The following is a 26,431-nucleotide window of genomic DNA, read 5'->3' on the forward strand; positions in this document are numbered from 1 at the left end:
GTGGTCTGTTGTAAGAAGACAGGATGTTTTAGTAGCATCTAAGATCAGAAGTTTTGTCTTATTTGGGCTTCAAAGAAGTGTGTGCGTGTGTGTGTGTGTAGTGGCAAGCTTTTCAAATAAATTGGCCTTAAATGAGGATTTTTGCTGACGTTACTCTTAGAACTTCAGCAAACAGAGTCTAGTGCAGGCCAGTTACAAATGTGATGCAGAATCCTGGAGTGAACTGGAGCCCGGTAGGGCGGGTTGCACTGCCCTGGGAACAATGACCCAGGGTGGTCCTGCCAGGCACTTGTGGTCTGGCGCTGAAGGCAATGCCCACATGGTGCAGGTGGAGGCAGCGCCGTCTCACACGGTGCAAGGGCACGGAAGTCATCAGGAGTGGGAAACGGTGCTGGAGACCACAACCTATCGTGCCTCCTCTCCGACCAAGGCAAAAGCTATGTTTCCGCATGAGACCCAGATTTCATTGACTGGTCCCTGCTTATCTTTCCCCCTCGACTTCCAGGGTCCAGAGAAAGGCTGACTCTCCACCAGTGAATTCATATCAGGATTAAATTAATGACGAGGTATTGGAAGGAGGAAGAGAAGAGGGGGGAGGGGAAAATGCAGATCTCTGAGTAATGGCAAAATGGGAACCTTTATACCTGCAGCCATGATGCTCTGAGAAGAGTTTGCCAGGATTCCTAATTACAGAATGCCAGCGCCACTGCCCCTCAGTGCCATTGCCCCTCTGTAAATTAATGGCTAGAGGAGAGGTAGTCCAGTGTCACCACATTCAACTCTTAGGTCAGGCTTGGGCATCACCAACCAATCCCCACAGAGACCACGTCGTGTTCTTTTACAATTGATTTTAAAATATCTGATTATTTTGGTGTTAATTCTATTTTTCATCATAAGCTTGTTGTTGTTGTTAGTGGCCAAAGAGTCTATTCAGACTCAGGGTGACCCCATGTGTTCTGAGTAGAAGGCCTCCATAGTGTTTTCAAGGCTTTCTTTCAAGGTGCCTCTGAGTGGGTTGTTCCTAGTGGAGCGTTTAGCCATTTGAGCCACCCAGGAACTCCTACAAGCCTGTTAGGATAATGTGTTTGAATAGATGCTAAACATGTACTCAACCTCCTTAAGCTAGAAAGATCTTTCTAGGACGACCCTGCCCCATTTCTCCCCTCCCCCACAAGGACCACAGCGCCGCGCAACTCCCCTCACGCCCACCTGCCCCTCCCAAACAGGTCGGGCCATCCCCCCCTCCCGCTATGACCTCCTGGTTTCAGCTCCAAGACCGTCCCCTTTGAGGTTTTTCAGCTTCCATCTCCAGCTGCTCCAGTCTCTTTCCTACAACCGCACCAAGACTCTGGGGGTGCAAGTCGCTTCGTTGCCAGGTAAGGGCTGAGAGGAGGCAAGGGCCTAGCTGCCTTCTGCGAGCTCCATGCTTTTGCCCAGCGACCCTCCTGAACTAAGTCCAGGGTCCAGGGGCCCCCGAGGGAGGCGACTGGGACAGGAGAGCAGAGGAGGGGAGGCACGTCCTGGCCGGGGTCTCCTCCAGGGGAAGTATAGAAAATGAACATTCGGAAGCTTCAGAAATACTCAGATGCTGGGGAAGAGTGGGGTCAGATGCTGACACTTTTGCTTCTAGGACCCAAACTCATTGCCATCCAGTGGATTTCAAGTCATGATAATAAGTTCCAGGACCCAGTCAGACCTAACTATAGGAATAGGGCCCAAGGCAGCCAGCTTCTCCCCAGAGTGGTGTTAGGACAGATGGGGGTGTGATAGGTACCATTAGGATTATGGTTCCTGTGTGATGTATCCCCAAAAAGTCAGCAGTTGGAATCCACCAGCCTTTCCTTGGAAACCCTGGGGGGCAGTTCTACTCTGTCCTATGGGGTCGCTGTGAGTCTGAATTGGCTCCAAGGCATCAGGTTTGTTTTTTTTTCAGTTTGGTGATATATCCCTAGGGCTGAGTAATGTGCACGGATTATCAGGAATTATTGCTGTTGTCAGTACATAGAGGGTGTGTCCCAGTATTTGACTACAGTTGTTAGTTGAAGGAGCCCATTGGTTAAGCCCTGGGCTGCTAAAGGAAAGGTCATCAGCTCAAACCCACCAGCGCTTAGGAGAAAGACCTGGCAATCCACTCCTGTAAAGATTATGGCCTTGGAAACCCTATAGGGCAGTTTTACTCAATTCTATAGAATCTCTCTGAGTGAGAACTGACTTAACAGCGATGCTTTTTTTGTTGTTGTTGTTATTGTTTTTGCTGTCTTTGTGTAGATTCGGACTCATGGTGACTCCCTGCATTACAGAATAGAGCTGCTCTGTAGGGTTTTCTGGAAACACTGATGGTATAGTGGTTAAGTGCTATGGCTGCTAACCAAAAGGTCAGCAGTTTGAATCCACCAGGCTCTCCTTGGAAACTCTACGGGACAGTTCTACTCTGTTCTACAGGGTCACTATAAGTCAGAATCAACTCGACAACAGTGAGTTTGGTTTGGTTTTATAGGGTTTTCTTGGCTGTAATCTTTATGAAAACAAATCACTAGGACCTTTCTTTCCAGCGTCTCTGGATGGGTTTCAACCATAGACCTTTAGATCCAGCAGTAGAGCGCAAACCTTTGACCACCTAGTCCTAAGTAATTGCATCCATTGTGACTATGCCACAGCAGAAAAAAGGTGCAATGTTAGCCACACTTGGCCAAGTCAGGATTTAAAATTATTTGAGGCCAATCTGATCCAAGAGATTTTATTACCCTCCAGTGTATTACAGTGAACTCTGACCGGCAGTGAAATTAGAATAAATGGAACCACCATTCTTTCTTACTTGTTTCGTATTACAGACTCCTACATGTGTATGTTGTGAGGCCCCAAGAAATTCCACATATCTCGCATTTCCAAGCTTTCTGTACTTGAGTTTAGATCCAGATAGCAAGAGAGAAAATAATGTATAATTCTACTGCCATTTATTGAATACCTACTGTGTGCTAGGCCTTATCTTCTTTAAATTTCACAGTAAACCTATAAAGCGGATGGAGTCATCCTCTGTTTACAAATTAGGCAGATGCTGCTCAGGGGGAAAAGAAAAGAAAAGAAAAGAGCACAGTGTGATGAAAAGCAGCTGGGACGGGCCAGCGAAGTCCCACTTGTGATCGTGAAGTTTTTCATGAATGGAGTTGGAAGTTCCACCTTCTGGTTTTGTAGAAAGGGGTGGTCTGTTAAGATTAATTTAACCCTAGAAAACTATTCAGGTAATATTATTATCACCTTACCATTGTCAAAACAATCCAGTTGCCAGTTCCAACTCATGAGGACCCCATGTGTTTCAGGGTAGAACTGGACTCTAGAGGGTTTCCTACTGTGACGTTTTAGAATCAGATCTCCAGGACTGTCTTCTGAGGCCCTTCTGGGTGGATTCGAACAGCCTATCTTTCGGTTTGCAGCAGAATGCATAATGATTTATACCATCTAGAGGCTCCTTATTATCACCTTGTTATTGCTGTTCGGTGCCTTTGAGTCAGTTCCTACTCATCGCCACCCCATTTGATATACAGGACTGCCCTATAGGGTTTCCCGGGCTGTAATCTTTATGGGAGCAGATTGCCAGGGCTTCCCCCTCGGAGCCGGTGGATGGATTCTGACCACCAGTCTTTCTGTAAGCAAATGAGTGCTTAACCATTCAGCTACCAGGCTTCACTATAGGAAGGTATAAAAAGATACATCGATGATAAAATAAATTAAACCCATGATATTGATATCTTTCTACTAGACTTAAGATGGGTGCAGAAATAACTTTTGTAGTCATTGTACTGTTTGTGAATTTTTAAAAAACATATTTGAAAGTCTTAGGAGACTCCAGTTTATTAGACTTGTTAAGTCTTAATTTATTAGATTTATGGAAATTCAAATGTTTATGAAGGTGTGTTTGTGAAATCTTAAGTTTTCTTTCAAAGATGCTGAAAGAATTGAAAAACTTGATATAATAGGTGATATAACACTTGAACATTAAAAAAAAATTTTGTTCACTGCATAGGCAGTGTGTTTTAATGTTGGAGGATAACATTATTTTTACCAGATTGGCAAACAATAGACTGACCATTAACTAAAGTACAAAAGCAGGGAAAGCTGTTTCCTCTGTATGGAAATTCCGTTTTGGGAATGAAAATCCTAGGGACTTGAAAGCACCCTGCACTCACCAGCAGGGTTTAGCCTGTGGGAAGAAATCATGGAGGTAGCTGACCGGTCATTCCTTGCATTCGTGAGTGTAAAAAGTTACTGAAAGGGTTTCACTCATCTGCAGAACTTTTGGAGGAAGTTTACCATGGATCCTATCTGCATTAGATCCTATTATAAACACTACTATGCAGTTTTATTTCACTTAAGAGTAGAAACACACAAGATAAATTTGAGGGCCCCACAAAGATATACTCAGATTTGTGGTGTGTATCTACTTGCCCATTGACCAAAAATGTGAAATCTAACTATCAACAAGAAGAGTGAAAATGTCATGTTTTCCCTGTAATATTGTATTTATGTAATATTGGAAGAGTATATTTATGTAGCATTGTTTTTAAGTCCATTTTTCTAGGCTCACCATCATGGATACTCTATCAGAAGCTAATGGCACCTTTGCCTTAAACCTTTTGAAAAAGCTGGGTGAAAACAACTCAAAAAATGTATTTTTTTTTTCTTTGCCCATGGGTATCTCCTCCACCCTGGGTATGGTCTTCATGGGTGCAAAGGGGAACACCAATGCCCAGATATCCCAGGTAATAAAAGCCATTTCAAGGCAATAGTAAATAATCTGTCTGTTGAGCTAGTCTTTCAGTTTCAAATTCCAAAGACATTGCTTTTAGCAGATAACTCCGTTAATGCTACAGGTGACAGTCTCGCCAGTTCTTGTGCCAATAAATGACATGGGTCCTGGTTTCCCTAGCCTCCACAGTAATTTCTTCACTGTCCTTCTAGCCTCCACCAATTTCCCTCACCTCCCTTTCCTCATAGCCTCTGCCATTGATCTTGTACTCAAGTCAATGTTACATGTTTTAGACATTTCTCATGGCATAATAATTCGTAAGACTGGATGAGACACAAAGAGGATTTAATCTTGAGCCCCCCAGTGTTTAGAGGTCAATGTAATGAAGACATGAAGTTGAACAAGTCCAGTCATGTTTCAATTTATTATTTGTCCATTTCCTTTGTAGACTGGAGAGAAATCTGTACAAGTGATGTTTAAGGATTCTACACTTAAACTGACTTATGTCAAAGAAATATGCACCCAAATTCTGGTGCTTCTCTATGTGGGAATGGAGCTAAATATGATCATCGTGTGTCCAGATGAAAACACCGATTAAAAACAGTAAGAGTGTCAAAGGAACCCTAGTGGCACAGATGTTAAGCTCTTGGCTACTAACTGAAAAGTTGGTAGTTCGAACCCACCAGCCACTCTGCAGGAGAAACATGTGGCAATCTGTTTCCCTAAAGATTACAGCCTTGGAAACCCTATGGAAAAGTTCTGCTCTGTTCTTTAGAGTCTCAGTAAGTCAGAATCGGCTGAATGGCCACCAGTTTTTATGGGTGTTAAGCAGTCGATCTTTGATGTTAGCATTGCACTATGGTGGCAGGAGAATTACATTGGAATTTCTGCTGTTCTCATTCTCCCCATTTCCCAGTTAATAATTTTTGGTGCTAGCACAATTTCCAATTACCTATTAACTTTCTGGAATCAGAGGTGGGTTGGGGGAGGCAGGAGAATTCCTGAGGTATGAGAGCACTGTGATGGTGGCTGAGGGAGACAAGGGCAGGTCTCCTGAGAAGAGGGCGTCACAGCCTAGTTCTAACTTGCTACTCACTTCTAAGTACGCCACATTTCCTCATTCATTGTACCGTAATCACTGTGTAGTCAGAAATATGAATGCTGCCTTAGATATATTTCTGAAAGGTACAGACGTTGTTTCTGTTGAGCTTTACTACTTGCATGTAAGGGTGAAGTGTGTGTCAAGCCAATGCAGTATTGTGGGGAGGAGCCCAAATGAGCAGCCTGCTCATAGGAATCAGACATGGCCTTCCTCACCTGATCACAGAATAGAAATAAAGTGCAGCCAAAGACTGAATCTTGACAAAAAGGAAGGCCCTTTCTTATTGCAACAAATCACAAACCCCTCCAAGGTTAGGGCGGAGAAGAGCTCTGCAAGGAGGCTTCCAGGTGGTGGAGAGGAATTACAGCAGGAGGGCTCCCTGTGGAGTCTTCCTGTGTGAACTCTCTTGATTTTTCCTGCTCTGCGTGCCTACTGACTCCATCACACTCTGTCAGAGCATCTGCTGCTCTCCATGTCTCAATGGCCAAAGGCAGTTAGAACCTTCCCATTTCGGATTCTCTTTTCTGAAATATGGAAGAAAACAAACAGTTAATGAACAAAGTAATAAGAGCCTTGAAGTCAAGTTTCCAACTTGCAGTTTTCTCATCCTATGAATCCCATTTTATCAGCAGTGCTGGGCTTTATCACCACCCTATTCCCATCCCTCACCCTAAGACATTTTACCCTCAAACTACCTTCGTTGGCTTAAATAACCATATAAAGTTCCTTCTACTCTGATACTCAGCCACGTGATCTCTGAAGTCATTTTTTGTTCTGAACATTTTGGTTTGAAACGTTCTGGTGATAGATGTGCAGAGTTCCTTCTGCTTTAGCACTGGGCCATGTTATCTGTGAAGACTTTTTTTTTCTGAACATTTCGGTTTGAAAACATTTCTCTAACCACAACCTCTTCATGGCTCAGGTTTCCTAGAGATGCTGCTTCTTCCCTCTCTGCTGTCCTTCTGGTCTGAGGCCTTCCAGAACAGAAGATCCCTTCCCAACCCGGAAGTGCTGTAGGAGTGCTTTCTCATGTGTTTTCTCCCATCTCCTTCCGTCCCCACCCACCTCTTAGACACACAAGAGAAAATATCTTGGAAGTCTCTCTGTGCTAATTTTATCATACAAGCATCTTAATTATCAGGTGATCATCCACTTATTTTGATAAATACTCAAATACCTACCAAGGGTCAGGCACTGGGCTATTCAAGGAAGGAAGGAAAACTGATGGTACTATATCTTCATAAATATTTTCTCATTCATTAAAATATGGTAGGCTATCCCCTATCAGTTATCAAAGTGTACTGTGAATCTAAAAAACATAAAACAGTGAGGTGGTATAAGCATGGACAAAGGCACCAATGAAATAGAATAATGAATGAAAAGCAATGGGACATTCATTCTCAAAATATGTAGTCAAAGCTAAGTCTTAATTACAAGTTTCTGCCTCAGGGAACAGGTTTGGCTAAGTGTCTGGGATTCAGGATTCAAGGATAGATGTGCAAAACCATCTTCTAGTTGAATGGTTTCTCAGTTGCGTGCCGTCTTCTGGATCTGTGATGTTCAACATGGTAGCCTTCAGCCACGCATAGCTATTTACTTTTTTAAACAATTTTCTCTTGATAAAATTCACTTACCATACAATTCTGCCATTTTTATGTGTAATTCAGTGGTGTTCAGTATATTCACAGATTTGTGCAACCATCACCACAGTGAATTTTAGAACATTTTCATCACATCCAGAAGAAACCCTGTATTCTCCAGCGTCTACCACCCTATCTCCCTCACTGTACTACTTCATCTAAATCTAAGCAACCGCTAATCTACTTTCTGTCTCTAGAGTTTCCTAATCTTGGCTATCATATGAATAGGATTTTATAGTATGCGGTCCTTTGTGACTGGCTTCTTTCACTTAGCATAATGTTTTCAAGGTTTTATTAATGTTGTAACGTGTATCACTTCACCATTCATTTTTATGGCCACTTCCAAAAAAAATCCACTGTATGGACTGGATATACCACATTTTGTTTTTTCAACTGCCTAATATTTAAATTAAATTAAAATTTAAAATCATCACTTGCATTGCCCACATTTCAAATGCTCAGTAGCCACCTTTGGCTCATGGCTGCCATATTGTACAGTGCTGGTGTAAAAACATTAACATCATAGCAGAAAGCTCTGTTGAATAGCACTCTTCTAGGTCTTAAAATCTCTAACTCTCTTGTAGTAGGTGGAAAACAAACTTACTTATGAGAGATTCACAGAATGTACAAAGGCAGACAAGATGATTGAAGAAAAGGTGGGAGTTTTCCTTCCTAATTTAAACTGGAGGGAAGTTATGACTTGGAGAATGTCCTTCCCAGTTTGGACATGGCCAATGCCTTTGACAGGGCCAGGGCAGTCTTTTCTGGAATGTCACACAAGAGAGACTTGTTTGTGTGCAAGGTTGCACACAAGGCATTTCTGGAAGTCAATGAGGGTAGCACCGAAGCAGCTGCTGCCACAGCCATTCACTTTCTGTGCAAATATGGGCCATTCGCCTTCACCCTGAAATTCTGGGCTGACCACCCTTCCTTTTCTTTATCCTTCCTTTTCTTTATCCAACACAACCAAGACCAAAGACATTCTGTCCTGAGGCCGATTCTCCACTCCATAGAAAATGGAAGTCACTGGATATAGCATTTCTCCTTTCTCCTACGGACCTACTATTCTTCTGTTCTTAACACTGTTCCTACAGCCCAAAGTGACCTTTTTAGTGCAGAGGGGGATAAATCAGAAATTAAAGGCTGTTGAATTTCTTGTTGAGAACTCTGTGTATGTGTTTATATGTAATGTTTTTCTAGAATCTGCAATTGACATTTTCTGAGGTCTTATGGTTACTTTTGCAGTGGAAGCACTGGTTGACTGAAGTTCTCTTGTTTGAAGTCATGTGTTATTCCCACCTTTCACCTTAGGTGTGGGGATTTCAACTGTCATAGGCATGTCTCGTATCTTCACTTTGTGCAGAGCACTCTGTCCCTACCCCCACAGGCCACTGTGCTTTTCTTCTCCCAGACACACTAAGATAAATCACTTTTCTCTCCTCTCTACTCATTGGCCTTGTGATTGCGTCCTATTTTTAGTGATAGGATACAGAGTGAAATGAACAGCTAGGTGGAGGTGTGTGGAATAGGTCTCAGAAATCATCCGTGAGAGCCCTGTCCCAGAACTTTCTGCAAGCTCTTCAGAAATCTGCAAAAAGCAGGGAGAGTAGGTAACTCAGACCAATGAGAAATCAGACCTATTCTCATGTGCGTTTCTGCCTTTATCGTGTTTGGCATTCACAGGAATTTGTGGATCACATACCTATTGTTATGGATTGAATTGCGTCCCCGCAGAATGTGTGTCAACTTGACTAGGCCATGACAGCCAGTATTATGTGATTGTCCACCATTTTGTCATCTGATGTGACTTTCCTATGTGTTGTAAATCCTACCTCTATGATGTTAATGAGGCAGAATTAGGGGCAGTTATGTTAATGAGGAAGGACTCAGTCTAGATTAGGTTGTATCTTGAGTCAAGGGCTTTTGAGATATAAAAGAGAGAATCAAGTAGAGAGATAGAGGGACCTCATACCACCAAGAAAGTAGTGCCAGGAGCAGAGTGTGTCCCTTGGACCTGGGGTCCCTGCACTGAGAACCTCCTAGGCCAGGTGAAGACTGATGACAAAGACCTTCCTCCAGAGCCAACTGAGAAAGAAGGCCTTTCCCTGGATCTGGCGCCCTGAATTTGGACTTCTCGCCTCCTAAACTGTGAGAAAATTTATTTCTGTTTGTTAAAGCCATCTGCTTGTGGTATTTCTGTTATAGCAGCACTACATAACTAAGACAACTTTGCAAGTGCACAAATATTCCAATTTCCTTGAATATTTACAATTGCTGTCAGGAGGCCAAGATGGTTGCACATGTCCCTTTCTTAGTGATGTAGCTTTAGATCTTATGAATAAACATCTGATGACTCTGTTCTATTTCAAGTATTAAAAAAAGAAAAAGCAAATGTTTACGTGTCTACTTGCGTATCTTGCTTGACATGTGTGTGCCATGTTCAATGATTCAGGAAAAAATTGATGAATCAGATTAGAGGAAAGCCATGCTGTGTTCTAGGGGACAGCTGAAAGCACTTCTTCCAGTGGCTGACTCATTTACAGTCAGTAGGAGCCTGGGCCCCTGTAACTTAGCTGATGCAACTTGTATTTTCATTCAGTAGCTGGTCTACTTTCCCCAGCAACTGAGCTATGGGAGCAGAATGGGATTGAGGATGATAAGGAACTGCTGACGTTATTAGTGGGCTGAGAAGGGGAGAGAGAAGGCTTTAGGGGCTGCTGGTTTAGTCACTCTCACCCTCCTCCTTCCTCTGCTTTATACTATTTGCACGGTTGTAAAAATCTGATCGAGGGGACTTGGAAATAGGACTCAAGGTGGGAATAATGGCTTATGCGATTTTTCTAGTGCAGAGAGAGCCCTGAGTGCCACAACCAGCAGTTACAGCCTGGTGTCCTCCTCCCTAGGGAAGGCTGCCACTAGTCTGCCTAATGCAGGGCAGGGCTCAGGGGTAGGGGTGCAAGTGGAATAGTGTCTAACCCTCTAAGTGTCAAGGTGCTTTCTTCTTCAGGATAAGAAAATTCAGGCTACATCAGTATTAAATGATAGAAATGAATGTCAGTGGTCCTGTCTGCTACAGACCGATAATACAATAAAACTTAACTATGTAAAAAAATCACAATGCACAGAAGATGAACCACATGCTATATTGTAAGTTCTATAGTTTCAAGTGCTGCCTGATATCTTTGAGCCTCATGCTATCCCAAAGTCTTAACTATGAGTTCCCCTGCTCTTGCTAGATATTGCCTACCCCCACCCAATGTTTAAAATCTTCATCTCTCCAATTGTCCTATCAGCTACACCAGCTGCACTCCACTTGGTCCTCAACCCAATGCATCTAACTTCCCTGTTAGCCCAAGAAACGATTCAAACAAGCTGATCACATTCACCCTCTGGAATCAGGGGCACCTCACCCTCTTGTTACTACAAAGCCTACGTCCCATATCCCAGCTGTGTACTCTGCTCCCTGGTGGGATCCCCCATGTGGCCCTGCCTGGCATGTGATGTCCTCCTCTACCCCCAAGCTGAGAGTACCTGTGACCAACAAACTGCTGTCAATATCATCCGGTGTCAGGTGTCATATATTTGGTCATCTCATACTAACTATGTAGGGCAGGGACAACTCTTTTACCAATGGAGTGAGTAGGAGGTGACCAGCACAAATGCTTCCTGCTCTCAGGGGCTCTTTGGGCCTCACTGAGGTACTTTTCTTTAGCTGTCTGTCTTTGCACATTCCCTTTGAAGAATTATCACCAATATTTTGTTACATTCCAGGAAAAGATATAATCACCCAAATAATGTTTCCACACATTTTATGAAATTGCACTAGAAGACATTTCTGGGATGTTGTGGAGTGTTCCCAATACCAAAATGAAAATAAGCAACCACAAAATAAACACCTGCTGGTATTTAATTCTAGGAAATAAACTTGTCTCACCCATTCACAAATGGTTTGCGCTACTATGCATTAGGTGTTTTACATAGATGGTTTTATTTATTTCTGAGCAATAAATAAACCCAGGACTTATCTGAGACTCTGGAGGAAAAGTAACTTATAATGGGGTAGGTCTGGGACCTATGGTCAGGTCTGATAACTCCAAAGCTCAATTTCCTCCATGGGGCTGAGCTGTCCCAAGGTATACAGGAGGGGCTCAGTGGAAACAGATTCTACCAGATTGGCAGCTGTGGCACAGTGCACATGGGACAAGGACGAGAAATGACTCTGCCTCTGTAGAAAGAGCATGGAGGCGGTGTCTGACCTCCTCTGACTTCACAAGGGGGAAGGAGAATCAAGATCAATAGCCCAAGGCTGATTCCTATGAGGTGGTTGTCAGATATGCTTCCTCTCTCTGCTGTCTTTACCAATTCTGACACCAACCATCCCTCCCATGGCAGTCTCTACTTTTCTGCTGGGTTCAATAATTCATTGCAATGGCCACACAGAACTCACAGAACATACCCACAATTATGGGCTTTATTAGGGAAGTAACAGTTACAATTCAGATTCGGGAACGCTCAGCATACAGTTCTTCCACCAACGTAACCTCTTCCCAGCTGTGCTCACAGGCATGCCTCTCCCTGGCCCTCCACCTCTGTCCAAAGGCATGCAGATTTCTCTCTCTGTGGTCCAGGAAGCCCATGATGCAGTCTCCTGCTGCCAGGTCTCTGCTGCCTTCAGTGTTACAGCTCTCTGTCTCCTGGATCCAGGAGCTTCTTAGCACAGGGATCTCTGGTCCAAAGGATACACTGGCTCTTCTTCCTTGGTTGTAGTGGAATCCTCTCTTTCTTGCCTGTGGGATAACTCATTTCAAGCCCAATGGGATGGCAAAACTGAAATACTCCTTTGGTGGGCTACAGTTATTAGTTGCACAGTCCCACCCAATCACTTGGGTGGGAGTTATGAGGCCATGGCTAGAAAGGTCACACAGAAGCATTCAGTCGCACTGCAGGCTCTCACGGGAAGGCCTGTTTCTCTGACTCTGTTCTCCCATCTGAAAAATGGAGCTTAGAAATTTTCAGTACCTAAAGCATATAACATTGAACCCGTGAGTGAGGGTCCTGGTGTGTGTAGCTAAGGCTGAGTGCAGCTGGTCCCTGTGAAGTCCCCAGGGGTGGCTGCTCCCCTGCAGGAGTCCCAGATGGAGGCCTGAGAACCCTCTCTTCTCCTACACCCAGTGAGGATCAGTGCCTGCAGCTGGGGGGCCCAGGTCACAAAGAAGGGTCCAAAGGCGTGGGTGCTTTGGAGCCCAGAGGACTGGACTATGGTGGGAGGTGGTGCTCCTCTGCACAGGGACGACTTGGAGGCTGACAGATAGCCTGACCTTCAGTTTTCGTGTGAAGGGGTTGGAGAAGGTAGAGGGCTGGAGGGGGCTTCTGGGCCACCTGGTGACTATAAAAACTGACCCTATCTGATATGCTGCTGGGTGGGGTGCACTGAGCAGGCCATCTTGGTCCCAAGATGTACGTTTGGGCTGCTGCTAATTGGGGTAGGTCAGTGAAATGCTTTAGTTGTCTTACTGTAATATTAATACCGTAGTTATGGTAGAAAATGCCCCGTTCTGGGAAGGAAGCCATGTGGACTGTGGTCCAGCTTCTTCTATTTCATCTCTGTGTGACCTGAGTGTGGGATGTATAGAACCCCCAAAAACACACCCATTGCTGTCTAGTCAATTCCGACTCATATCCCCACTCTACAGGGCAGAGTATAACTGACCTATAGGGTTTCCAGGGCTGTACATATTTAGGGAAGCAGACTGACACGTCTTTCTCCTGCTCTCTACCACATCTTTTTCCAGTTCAGTGGCTGCTGGATTTGAACTGCTGACCTTTCTGTTAGCAGCTGTGCACTTAACAAATGTCCCACCAGGGTGCCGAATACAGAGAGATGGATAAAAAACAAAAAAATAAAGCAGAGCAAAATCACATTGATTCTGACAGCATATTAGAAAATAAAATTTTGCTCTTGATTTAAAATAAGTAAATATATAAAATAAAGCTAGCAGGCATCTTGCATTAGCTAATGTATTTATATAACTTAAATTTGAAAGAATTCTCAAAAGAAACCACATGGATTAAAGCTCCCTTAGGATATACATATACTGGAAGTTACATTTTCAAAAAGCATAATTCATGAAAGTGTGTGTGTATTTTAGTACAATAAAACTGGAATTATGTAAGCATTAAAAAAAATGAAAAAACGTATAGCTGATGGAACCGAATATAGAGTCCAAAACAGACCCACGTGCATATAACTATCTGGTTTGTAATAAGGAATTTTAGGTGGTGCAAATGGTTAAAAGATCAGCTACTTAACTGAAAGATCAAGTTCCAATCCAACCAGAGATGCCTGGAAGAAAGGCCAGCCGATGTATTTATACAACAATTAAAAAAAACAACAACAACAAAAAAACAAAGCCAAACACCCCTATGGAGCAATTCTAATCTGAAACGTAAGGGGTTGCCACGAGTCAGAACCGGCTCCAGGGCTGCTGGTTGGTTTTTTTTGTTGTTGTTGTTGTTGTTTCGTTTGTAGTAAAGGTGGCATCTTAAGCCATTAAAAAAAATATTAAGCCATTTAGATTAAATTAAAAAGGTGGACTTTTTAAAAAGCTGAGCAGGACCAACTCTGAAGTCATTTGAAAAAAGGAGTTAAAATGGGATCCGTATTTCTCACACAGCAGCATCAACTCTAAATGGATCGGCAGTCTAAGGGTAAAAAAATGAAGCCATCCAAATACTGGAAGAAAACATGGTGAACTCTATAATTCAGGGAAAGCTTTTCTAACTATGACCAAACATCTAGAAGCAGTAAAGGAAAAGGCCATTAAATTAGAGTGCATAAGAAAACAGCATGCCAACATCCCGTAAGCAATGTAGAACACCTGGCTGGACACCAGGAGCCCCATCTGGCTGACGACCCAGCCACTCCCTTTGCCCGCTTCTCTCCACCGCCCCACCACAGCCCCTTTGAGGCCCCGCCCCCTTTGCCCTGCCCAGCCCCACCAACCTTCCGGTTTATTCCACCTGGATTCCCTTGTCTCATTCTGCTTCAGGCTGCAGCTGCTCACACCTTTTTCTTTCAGCAGAGCAGAAGGACTTTGGGTACATGTCCGGTTGGGGATCTGCTCCCCTCGCGGAGCCCGTTGTCTCTCCATCGCTGGGATATATGCTGGGAGGAGGAAGGAGCCTGGTCGCCTTCCACAGGCTCCCTGCATTTCCTGGTGCGCCCCTCTTGAACTGCAGCCAGGGCAGGGCCTACCAAGGGGGAGGGCACAGGGACCACCACAGGGAAGGGAGAGGCACATCCCTGCTCTGATCCCCTTCCAGAACTAGGTTACAGGTGAACTACAGAGCCCGCGGGTGAGGTGACCATGAGTCAGAATCCAACAGAAGGCAGCTAGATTATTTGCTCATTGACAAAATGTGTCAAGTATTAACAAGCAGAGTGAAAATGCAGCCAACATGGAAGCCTATATTTATATAACATTGTTTTTAAATCCATTGTTTCAGGCTCACCATCATGGATACTTTATCAGAAGCCAATGGCACCTTTGCTTTAAACCTTTAAAAAAAAAAAAACTGGGTGAAAACAACTCGAAAAACATTTATTTCACCCATGAGCATCTTCTCTGCTCTGGCCACGGTCTTCATGGGTGCAAAGGGGAACACAGCTGCCCAGATGTCCCATGTAATGAAAGCCATTTCAAGGCAACAGTAAATGCTCTTGATTTGTCAACTGAGTTGATCTTTCAATTTCTAATCCCAAAGACATTGCTCTTAGCAGATAACTCTGCTAGTGTCACAGGGATATGGAGGGGGGTTTGTCAGGACACAAGTTGCCAGCACTGCTGGACCACCCTGTGGTGACCCTGGGGGGCTTTCCTGTGGATGCACTGATCTGTTAGGAGTTGGGCGTTGGACAATTAGATTGATTTTATCACCAGACCGTGATGATGCATGAGTTTGTAAGTAGGCATAAAGACTTATGTCAAAGTTGAGTCATATGATAAGAGATTTATACACTGATAGGAAATATTATCTACTTTCCTCACAGCCACACATATATCCAACATGCGATGCTGAGATTATGAAGGAGAACTGTAATGGCCACACCCATTCACAAAGAGCAGGGGTGTGGGCTGGTGTGTGGAAGGCATATAGCAGTCATTGAACCACAGCAGTTCTGAAATTCTGCCAGGTACGTATTAACCTCAGCTATGTTTTTATGGAGACAGGAAATGTCCATTAATCAGTCTCCACTTATACTTTCTGTGAGTCATCCTAATCCATTGCCTTCCTTGGTGTCTGAGTCATCTGGTGCTGCTGTAACAGAAATACACAAGTGGTTGACTTTAACAAAGAGAATTTTATTTCTTCACAGTAAAGTGGGCTAAAGTTTCAAATTCAGGGCATCAGCTCCAGAGAAAGACTTTCTCTCTCTCTGTCAGCCTTCTCATCAACCTTCCCCAGGACTAGGAGCTTCTCTGTGCAGGGACCCAGGGTCCAAAGGACACAATCTGCTCCCAGCACTGCTTTCTTGGTGGTATGAGGTCCTCAACTCTCTGCTGGCTTCCCTTTCTTTTTATCTCTTGAGAGATAAAAGGTGGTGCAGGCCACACTCCAGGGAAACTCCTTTTACATTGGATCAGGGATGTGACCTGGGTAAGGTGTTACAATCCCACTGTAATCTTCTTTAACATAAAATTACAATCACAAAATGGAGGACAGCAACACAATATTGGGAATCATGGCCTAACCAAGTTGACACATATTTTGGGGGGGACACAATTCAATCCATGACGCTTGGTCTTTGGTTCCATCTTCTGTTGTCTTGATTTAGTGCTCTGAGGTTTCTTTCCTTTTCTATAAGGAGTGGCCCATGCTTATGACTAAGTAGCTCTCAGCCTGCTTCCTGCCCATAGAAAGTGGGGGCCCAGAGGTCTCTTTTTCACAGGGATCTGTCTTTCCCTTTTAGTCCAAGTCAGGATAGCTCATATCTAACCTTGGTGGGCTTCCTGTGCACCAATTCACAATCTACTTCATTAGACAAAAGGCACATCCACAAGTCTGTTTGAGACAGGACTCTCTGTACTTTGAGTGGGGAGTCAGGGTGCTGAAGGATGGGGACCTCAAGAGACTTAGTAGCCCGTTAATCTAGCTGAAAGGGTCTCTGAGGCACTGTCTTCATCTTTCTAAGGTTTTAATAAGGTGGGTCTTACTGTCACATCCTTGGTGGGTTTTTGACCCTGACATCAGTGCCTTGGATTTGGTCTTTGTCCTGAGGCCATTCTTCACCTTTAGTGTAGTTTAATGGGCTCAAGCATAGCAAAGATTGTGAGGACAGTGTACACAGAGTGCACTACGAGTCAGAACTGACTTGATGCCACCTAACAACAAGAACAGAATATTTTACCAGCTGGAGCGTCCAAATACAAAACATTTTTATTTTCACCCAGCACATTCAAGGTTGGAAATAAAAAAACACAAACCTGTTGCCGTTGAGTCAATTCCGACTCATAGCTACCCTATAAGACAGGGTAGAACTGTCCCATAGAGTTGCCAAGGAACGCCTGGTGGATTCGAACAGCTGACCTTTTGGTTAGCAGCCGTAGCTCTTAACCACTAAGCCACCAGGGTTTCCAGGTTGGGAACAGTTCTTTCAAAGTCTGCTTGAAATCTGATCAATTCCTTTTTTAGCTCATCTTTCACCTCCCATGTTTTATCCTGTTGTTGTTAGCTGTACAACAGTACGAAACACTGCTGGGTCCTGTATGATTCTCACCAGAGTCCTGGTGGTACAGTTGTTAAGAGCTTGGCTGCTAACAGAAAGGTTGACAGCCCAAACCCACCAGCCGCTCATGGGAGAAAAGGTGTAGCGACCTGCTTCAGTAAAGATTACAGCCTTGGAAACCCTCTGGGACAGTTCTACTCTAACCTATAGGGTCACTGTGAGTTGGGATTGACTCTAAGGTAACCAGTCTATGCTTTATACTAGGCAGCTAAAACAAGTCAATTGACACTTGGAACATTTCTTCCCGGAAATTTCTTCACTGTATTTCCAGCCTTCTCCAACAGTCTTCTCCAACAATCTCCAGACTACTCTTTCCTTCCAGCCTCTGCCTACTGCTTTGTTCCCAAGACCAAAAAAAAAAAAAAAAGAAAGAAAAACCCACATGTTTTAGCTTTCTCTTATGGCAGAAGTCCACTCGTAAGTACTATTGCTATGCGTGTTACCTCTTGTTGCGAAACAAACATCTCAAAACTTCGTGGCTTGAAATAACAATGACTGATTATTTTTTATATTGTGTGGGCTGACTGAGCAGTTCTTCTGCTCCATATGGGGCCAGCTGGGGTCATTCATGCTGCGGCTGCTTCATTTGACAATGGCTGGAAGGTCCAATGAGGCTCCTTTCACAAGTAAGGGCCTTGGTGCTGGCTGTGGGTTGGAACGGGGCTCTCCTCTAAGCAGTTTTTTCCATGTGGTGTCATATCCTCCAGGGCCTTTCCACTCGGCCCCTCCAGCAGGACAGCTTGGATTGTAATCCCGCCATGGGATTACAAAAGTGTGAGAGGAGAAGCTGCCAGGCCTTTTAAGGACTAGGTCTGTTACAGCATCCACTCTATTTCATTCTATTGATTAAAGCAGGTCTCAAGGCCAGCCCAGACGCAAGGCCAGCCCAGGTACAAGCCCAGATACAATTGTAAAATTGAAGTTTTTTTTTTTTGCTTTGTGAGATTTGCTCAATATTTTACACATTTAAATATTTTGATTGATTTTTCAGACAAAAATTATTATTATTATTTTTTTTTTAGTTTAGTTTTGGCTAATTATACCAGCTGTATTTGTTTGAGGAAACCCTGGTGGTGTAGTGGTTAAGTGCTACAGCTGCTAACCAAAGGGTCAGCAGTTCTAATCCGCCAGGTACTCCTTGGAAACTCTATGGGGCAGCTCTACTCCGTCCTATAGGGTCGCTATGAGCCAGAAACGACTCGATGGCACTGGATTTTTTTGGGTGGGTGTTTGAGAATGCTTTTATGATTTTTTTATTTTAAAAATACTGCTCAAGTCATCTGTGGGTATGTTCTTGTTGTATATATATGTACATAACATAGACGAAAAAGACTCCTCATCAGCCTCTTTCACACACCCCATCAATCCTCTCCCCAATCTTTTATGGATTTGGTGTATATCCTCATGCACATACAGAATTTTTTTTTTCATGAGGTTTTTTCCACATAATGGAAATCATAATATCATACCTTGTTCCATTGGGCTATATACAAGTCTCAGTGAGCCCCAAAAGGTGAAGTACAAAGTGTGACCCAGGAGGACATATGCTATACTCCCAAAGAACTGCTTGAGTTTTCTAATATGTACAAACAGAAACCTGGGGAATATGTGTGCGAATGGCTATTAAGGGTGTGGGATAATGGTGCAAGGAACATAAATTTGGCTCAGTCTGAGTTCATTGATGGGGCCCACTAAGCACAGATTCTTTATTCAGCATTTCAGCTCAAGAGGTTAGGAAATGCTCTAATAGTTTATTTGGTTGGTTTGCTAAAGCATAGATTACGCAGTGGCATACACCAAATCAAGTTGAAGTACCACACCTGCCTTGGTATACTGTAGAAGGTATACAAAGGCTTAGGGAAATTGGCATGTTAGAGTGAATTTATCAGATTAGACCCACAGACTCACACATGGGGTGCCCAGAGGACATACCTTTTACTACAACAGCGAGGAAAAAAATTGTGAAGGGAGCCCTAACATCCTTGAAGACTGCTGTGATTGCTATTTTATGTATGTCAGATTTGACAGTGGGAACTGCCCTAACTGAATTAAGACACCTAACTACAATGGGGCTAACTGGACCCCATAGTGGTAGGGGTCGAGTGCTGGTACTGAACTGACAAAGACAGGGTGGTCATAGTTACTGAACAGACAGTGGAGTCAAAGCGGTAATCAGAATAGTCTGACTCATATGGACCTAAGGCATTAGCTACTTAGTCATGGTGTTGCTAGGAGTAAAATAGATAGGAAATCTACTAAATACTACTTGATCTGTACAAGAGGAAGAATTATAGGTCAAGTGAGCAGGAGTTTAACTTGAATTTCCACAACAGAGAGTCATGGCCCCTCAAACAGTTCCCAGACGTGAGCTGGTTTATATACCCATACCCATAACCCCTTAAATGAAGGGGAGGCTGGGTCCCCTTGAGAAAGGACCCCATTGCACTTCCAAAAATTAATACAGTTAATCTTTCTCCCAGCCTTCCCGAAAGGGATCTATGGCCTTTTACAAGAGTGACTGTTCATTGGGGAAAAGGAAATAGTCAGAATTTTTGGGGATTACTAGACACTGGCTCTGAACTGACGATAATTCCAGGAGACTCAAAACATTACTGGAGACATATCACTGACTATACTGAAGTGGAAATTAAGAATACCCCCAGCCACGTTGGGTTCCTCATGCCTCTGGATCAATAGGCAAAAAAGGGAGTTACCATACTGGCTGGTGTGATTGATCCTGATTACCAAGGGGAAATCAGATTGATATTACATAATGGAGGAAAACGAGAGTATGTCTGGAATACGGGAGATCCCTTACGGTTTCTGTTAATACTACCATGCCCTGTGATTAAAGCTGGTGGAAAACTGAAATTACAGCAACCCAAATCTGACATGATTGCTAATGGTCTCAACCCTTCAGGAATGAATTTGGGTCATTCCGGCAGCCCAAGAACCACAACCAGCGGAGGTACTTGACAAGGGTAAAGGGAATACATAATGGGTGGTGGGAGAAGGTAGTTGTAAATACCAGCCATGACCACATGACTAGTTACAGAAATGAGGACTGTAATGGTTATGAGTATTTCTTCCTTGTATGTGTGCATCAAATATTTTTGTTTTCTTCACTTACAAGATGTAAACAGGGCATTTTCAATTGTATACATCTTAGTTATATCACATTACATGCAAGTATGACTTTGTAATTGTCCTTATTTAGAAGTTATTTATGGTTTAAGGAGATGTGTACAGGTGTCAAGTTGGTAAGGTATAGACTGTGATGGTTAAGGTTGTGTGTCAACTTGACTGAGCCATGTTTCTCAGTGGCTTGGCACTATAGTTTGACAGTTATGTAAAGTTATAATTTGGCAGTTATGTAATGATGTAATCAACTCAATGATGAGATCTGCTGTGAGCAGGATTAGTTGAAAGGGAGTTTCTTTGGGTTTGTGGACTGCCTCCAGTATATAAGCGGATTATCCAGCAAGGCTTTCACTCTGGATCCTGCATCAAGCTCATCATTATCTGATCTCCGGTTCTTGGGACTTGAGCTAGGAGCTTACCTGCTGATCTTTGGGTTCATCAACCTCTGCAGCCTGTGAACATTTGTCAGCCTCTGCAGCCTGCTGTCTGACCTGCTGATCCTGCATTCATCAGTCCATGCAGCTATGTGAGTCAGGAGAAGCCTCTAGCCTGATGCCTGACCCACAGACTTGGGACTTACCAGCCTTGACAAACCATTTCCTTGGGAGAAAAGTCTCTCTCTACATATGTATAAAACCCGTCACCATCAAGTCAATTCTGACTCATAGTGACCCTATTGGACAGAGAACTGCCCCATAGGGTTTCCAAGGAGCAGGTGGTGGATTCAAACTGCTGACTTTTTGGTTAGCAGCAAAGCTCTTAACTGTTCTGCCACCAGGGATCCATATATATCTATGTATGTATAACACTTCACAGATTTTGCTTCTCTAGAGAGCCAGCCTAAGACTCCCTAAAGTTATCTTCTATTTTGTTTTCAGGGTATTCTGTCTATATCACAAATCTGGTCCTATAGCTCTCAGGCTTAAAGTCCTCCCTGGCCTCCCATACTTTTTGAGATAATGTTCAGACTCCACAGTGTGATAGTGAGACTCTTTATAATCTGGTCCAGCCCGTTTCTCGGTCTTCCCTTTCCATCAGTCCCTGTAAACTCCTTTCCTTCCACGAGTGTCCCCTGGAGCCTTCCCTGGCAGTCCTGCTCCCACTCTCATTCCAATGCCCCTCCTCTTGGGCTGTCAGAGCACCCTGTGCCTGTCCTCATGAGCACACAACAGTGGGTGAATGGCAAGTCTGTGTTGCCTCCCTGCTGAGCAATATTTGAGGGCAGAGACTGCTGTGTTACACATGATAATACATAGTTGGTACTCGATAAATACGAAACAAGTGAATAACCTTCAATTCTCTTTGTAATAAAGAAAATAAACATACAAATTCTTGTTTAAATTCAGGTGAGCACAAGGGCATGTCCATAGGACAAAAAGTTTCCCTCCCCTTAGCTTAGAAGGTATTATTTGATGATTACCTTTTATTTTTCTCACCAAATACAGCTGATTCTTTCTTTTTTCCTTAACTGTATTGCAGAGATTTTTGCACATACACAGAAATAGACAGAACAGATTCAGTTTATTCTTGCCACTGATCAGAGTTGAGTCTGAGCCTTCATTTTCTTAAGAAATATGTATTTTTTTCTAGCTTGGTTATTGAATGAACTGTCCTACTTTCCTCAGGCAAATGGTTTCTCTCCTTGAATTTTGTTTAACAAGATGTACGTTAGGTCTTCACTCAGCACAAGGCACAGGAAGCCCCAGCTCAGTTGTGTACACTCATATAAGTTCGTCTTCCCTGCAGATGGAGTGAACAGAGACAGGCTTATGTGGCACCTGGGTGATTCGCTCAGGGAACCAGGCTCCCTCTCCTCTGCTCTGTCACCCTTAGTACACGACTTCCTTTCTCCTGTCACAAGTTGGTTCAGACACCGCAGCCACTATCCAGGCTGGAGGGAGGGGGACAGACCAAAGTCAAACAGACAAAGCCTTGTCCTTCTGATGTTCTGTCCATTTATTAAGATAGGGAAACCTTACTTCTGTATCTCACTGGCCAGTCCTGTTTCATGCTGCTTCCTGTAGCTACAGGAAGGTGCAGAATTCTATTTTTCTTTTCAGTGTCTACATTAGATAAAGACAAGGGAAAGGGGGTTGCAATGGGTGTTGAGTGCACCAAATTATGGGGTATGTGTCTCAAAGGGCACGGATTTTGAGTTGATGTGAATTTACCTTTTACTTCCTTTATTTATAAATAAAACGAAAATTCTCTGTACAAATACTAATTTTGTGAATCATTCAGTTACTACAAGTGTTTTGCTGGAACAAGACATGCTCATTTGTTTACATATTGTCTGTGGCATCTTTTAAGCCAGAACAGCAGAGCTGAGTAGTTGTGACAGACACTGTATAGCCAAAAAGAGGTAGGGATGACTACAGATAGAGCAGATTAGCAAAGGAACATAAGGGCTCAGTGATACACGTTACATGGGAGATTTCTTGTCTGTGCCCAATGCAGATGTCCAGTAGGCTGTGGAATATGTGAGTCTAAAGTACAGAAGGGAGGTTCAGCTAGATATGTGAATTTGGGACTTACTTTGAAAGTCATGAAATTGGATGAGATTCCAAGGGAAACTAAGATCAGAGATTGAACTCTGATTACCAGAGCGTTTGGAGGTCGAGACGATGAAGACAAGCTGGCAAAGGACCCGACACTGTTTTCCTGAAGCCAAGGGAAGAGTTACAGAGTGGCCAACTTTGCCAACATGTCCAATGTATGAATTGGGTCACATTACAACTTAATGTTTGTCAATTTCCTTTGTAGACTGAAGAGACACCTGTGCAGATGATGTTTAAGGAATCTACATTTAAACTGACTTACGTAAAAGAAATACGCACACAAATTCTGGTGCTTCCCTATATTGGAAAGGAGCTGGATATGATTATCATGCTTCCAGATGAAAACGCCGATTTAAAAACGGTAATGAGTGTTAGGCAATTAATAATCCTTAGTGTTATCATTGTGCTAGGATGGCAAGAGAATTTCATTCAGATTTCTGGGAGAGATATTTTGAAAGTTAAATCCACAGAACACGGTAATGGATTCATTGGAAAGAAATGAGAGTGAAAGAGAAGGCCAAGGCTGAGATCCTAACTTTACACACTTTTGATAAAATAGAACACCAGACTGCAAGAAGACAGTCATTCTCACAAATGTGGTCTAGTTTCTGCCTTGGGGAACAGGTTTGACTAAGTGCCTGGAATTCAGGAGTCAAGGTATAGAAGTGTTGTCTTAATTATCTAGCATTCCTATAACAGAAATACCACAAGTCGGTGGCTTTAACAAACATTTATTTTCTCACAGCTTAGGAGGCTGGAAGTCTGAATTTAGGGCGCTGGCCTAGGGGAAGGCTTTCCCTCTCTGTTGGCTCTTGAGAAAAGTCCTTGTCTCTTTGAGCATCTGCTCCTGGGAGATCTTCATGTGGCTTGGCTCCTGGGAGATCTCTCCTTCTTCACTTGCTTGTTTAATCTCTTTTATATCTCAAAAGAGATTGACTCAAGATGCACCGTACACTAGTCCTCCCTCATTCACATAACAAAGACAACCCATTCTCAAATGGGATTATATCCACAGGCACAAAGGTTAGGATTTACAACACATATTTTGGGGAAACACAATTCAGTCCCTAAGTGCAAAGTCATCTTCTACTTGAATGCTTTGGCATTATCATGCCGTCATCCATATCTGTGCTGTTCAATATGGTAGCCACTGCCACACGTGGCGATTTCATTTTTTCTCACAATTTTCACTGAGATAAAATTCACATACCATGCAAATCACCCATTTAAATTTACAATTCAGTTATTTTTAGTATATCCATAGATATGTGCAACCATCACAGTGAAATTTATAAATTTCCAGCATTTCAAGGAAAAATCATGTATTCTTTGGCTATCATCACTGTGCTTCCATTCCTTCCCTAGCCAGTAATGAACCACTATCTCTATAGAGTTACCTTTTCTGGATTTTCATATGCTTCAGCAGAAACATATAGCTTGTGGTCTTTTGTGGCTGGCTTCTTTTACTCAGCATATCAGTATATTGTTTGTTTTCATGGCAGAACAATAATCCATTGCATGTATGTACCACACTTTGTTTAATATTTATATTAATTAAAATTAAATATAATAAAAAAATTCAGGTCTTCACTTGCACTACTCAACGTTTCAAGTGCTCAGTAGCCACCTTTGGCTTGTGGCTGCCGTATTATGAAGTGCTGGTGTACAGCATTAACACCATAGCAGAAAGTTCTATTGGATAGCACTGTTCTAGATTTTAAAATCTCCAACTCTCTTCTTCTAGGTGGAAAACAAATTTACTGATAAGAAATTCATAGAATGGACAAGGCCCAACACAATAAACGAAAGAAAGGTGGAAGTTTTTTTTTTTTTCCTAAATTTAAATTGGAAGAAAACTATGACATGGAGAATGTCCTTACAAGTTTGGGCATGGCTGATGCCTTTGACAGGGCCAGGGCAGACTTTTCTGGAATGTCATCTAAGTGAGAACTGTTTTTGTCCAAGGTTGTGCACAAAGCTTTTGTGGAGGTCAATGAAGAAGGCACAGAAGCAGCAGGTGCCACTGGTGCCATCGTGATAGCATTCTGTGCAAGAACCACTCCAAGGTGCTGTGCTAACCACCCCTTCCTTTTCTTTATCCAGTACACCAAGGCCAACAGCATTCTGTTCTGTGGCAGATTCTGCTCTCCATAGGAAATGGTAGTCACTGGATATAGAGTGCCCTTCTCCTTTCTCCTACTGATGTATTTTTCTTCTGCCACTTAATGCTGTGCCTACAACCCAGTGACTTTATTAGTGCAGAGCAAACAATTCAGAAATTAAGGGCCTAATTTTTAATTCTGTATTCAGAACTCTTGTGTGTTTGCATGGTAAGTGGTTTTCTAGGATCTGCAATTGACATTCACTGAGGTCTTGTGGTCCCTCTGGCAGTGGCAGCAGTAGCTACTTAAAACCATTCTGCTAGCTTGTGGAATTATTCAAACAAACCAAGCCCATCCTTTCATGGGAAACAGGGGCACCTCACCCTCTTGTTACTACAAAGCCTACCTCCCACAGCCTCTGCTGGTTCACTCTGCTGCTAAGTGCCTCCCTGTGTAGCCCTGCCTGGCATATGGTGTCCCCCTCCCCGAGGCTGTGAGTATATGTGACTAATAAACTGCTGCCAATCTCATGTGTCCAGTGTTGGGTATTGTATGCGTAGCCATTTCATATTATTTAGGTCAGATTATCCCAGCTTCAGCATCAAGGTGAATAGGAGCGGATCAGAGCACAAGCTTCCTGCTCTCAGAGGCTCTTTTGATCTCATTGAGTTACCTTTCTTTAGCCGTCTGACAAATTGCCATTGAAGAATTATCACTCAGTATTATATTACATTTCAGTAAAATGCACGACCGCCTGAATAATGTTTCCACGTGTTTTATGAAATTGCACTAGAAGACATTTCCATGAGGTTGTACAGTGTTTCTTGAAATCATCCACAAAATGAATTCCTTCTGGTACCTAATTCTTTGAAAAGGCTGGCCTCACTCACACACAAATGGTTAGTGAACACTTGCTTTAGATAGTGTTTTGCATAGATGATTTTATTTAATCCTCAACGGTAAAGGAGGAATCTGAGGCTTAAGTTTTAACCACAGCCTGATCTTTGAGCCTTACACAGGCACAGGGAATCACTGTTTCCTCACGCACAGGTCCACAGTGGCATCGTCTTGTGTTAGCTTTCAGGAATGTATTATTGCAAGAGATGCAGTCTACAGTGTGGAATCATTGTGATTAAAACACAAACAACAACCTAGAACTTTAAATAGCAGAACTTTTACAATATTTGTAACAAGGGTAGCGGCCACTGACATCTGAAAGATTACTGAGGCTTATTTATCTTATAGTCAATCACTTTAAAAAGGGGTTGATTACATCTTTGCATATATTTTTTCCTTTTTCTAAAAGGCAAGTATTCCAAATGTGCTGACTTTTTCTGTGGTGACAAGTGGTGGTCAG

At 43.1% G+C, this 26,431-nt stretch overlaps 1 pseudogene; it reads left to right on the forward strand.

Moving 5' to 3' along the window:
* Positions 1-262: 262 nt before the first annotated feature.
* LOC126086139 (serpin B6-like) lies at positions 263-25,126 on the forward strand (annotated as a pseudogene).
* The last annotated feature ends 1,305 nt before the right edge of the window (positions 25,127-26,431 follow it).

The sequence above is a fragment of the Elephas maximus genome, chromosome 11, assembly GCF_024166365.1.
Source record: "Elephas maximus indicus isolate mEleMax1 chromosome 11, mEleMax1 primary haplotype, whole genome shotgun sequence".
Lineage (NCBI taxonomy): Eukaryota > Metazoa > Chordata > Mammalia > Proboscidea > Elephantidae > Elephas > Elephas maximus.